This window comes from Trachypithecus francoisi, unplaced genomic scaffold (genome assembly GCF_009764315.1).
Source record: "Trachypithecus francoisi isolate TF-2019V2 unplaced genomic scaffold, Tfra_2.0 Lachesis_group13, whole genome shotgun sequence".
In the NCBI taxonomy this organism is placed as follows: Eukaryota; Metazoa; Chordata; class Mammalia; order Primates; family Cercopithecidae; genus Trachypithecus; species Trachypithecus francoisi.
The window spans coordinates 87525322-87526097 of NW_022681458.1; the positions used below are offsets into that span (position 1 = coordinate 87525322).

Sequence of the window (776 nt, forward strand, 5' to 3'; positions counted from 1 at the left end):
AATCAATCGTTAAGTTCAGTCATTTTACATAGTCCCATATTTCTCGGAGGTTTTATTTCTTTCTTTTCATCCTTTTTTCTCTAATCTTGCCTGCCTGACTTATTTCAGCGAGATGGGCTTCAAATTGTAACACTTTTTCTTCTGCTTGATCGATTCAGCTATTGATACTTGTGTATGCTTCACCAAGTTCTCACACTGTGTTTTTCAACTCACTGGGTCATTTAAGTTCCTCTCTAAACTGTTCATTCTAGTTAGAAGCTGCAGAAATATGGAATGCTTCACGAATTTGAGGGTCATCCTGGTGCAGGGACCATGCTAATCTACTTGGTATCGTTCCAATTGTCGTATATGTGCTGCCAAAGTGAGCACCCCTTTCTTTTCTTGACTTTGTATTTGATATTCTCCTTTTCTCTATATCAAATGAGAAATCTGAAGTCATTCATTGAGACCATTTATCTTTTGCTATACAAATGTTAAGAGATTACTTTTCCTCTGAGTACTGTTTTAGCTAAGTCACATAAATGTTGCTTTTTAGTGTTTTTACTTTTCAGATCGAAATAGTTTCTATTTAATCTATTGATAACCTTATTGAATGATAAATTATTTAAAATTACTTAATTAAAAATTTTTAAATTTCCTAATATTTAAGTATTTTATTTTGCAATTGACTTCTAATTTAATTTATACATTCTGATAATAGAGTGATATTTTTCTTCTGACTGAAGAGATTCTTTAACATTTCTTAAAGTGTGAATCTGCTAGTAAGGAATTATTTC

At 31.3% G+C, this 776-nt stretch overlaps 1 non-coding gene across 1 annotated transcript; it reads right to left on the reverse strand.

Moving 5' to 3' along the window:
- Positions 1-262: 262 nt before the first annotated feature.
- On the reverse strand, positions 263-369 carry LOC117095443. Its single transcript, XR_004441986.1, has one exon. It is a non-coding gene; the product is annotated as a U6 spliceosomal RNA (small nuclear RNA).
- Between the last annotated feature and the right edge of the window lie 407 nt (positions 370-776).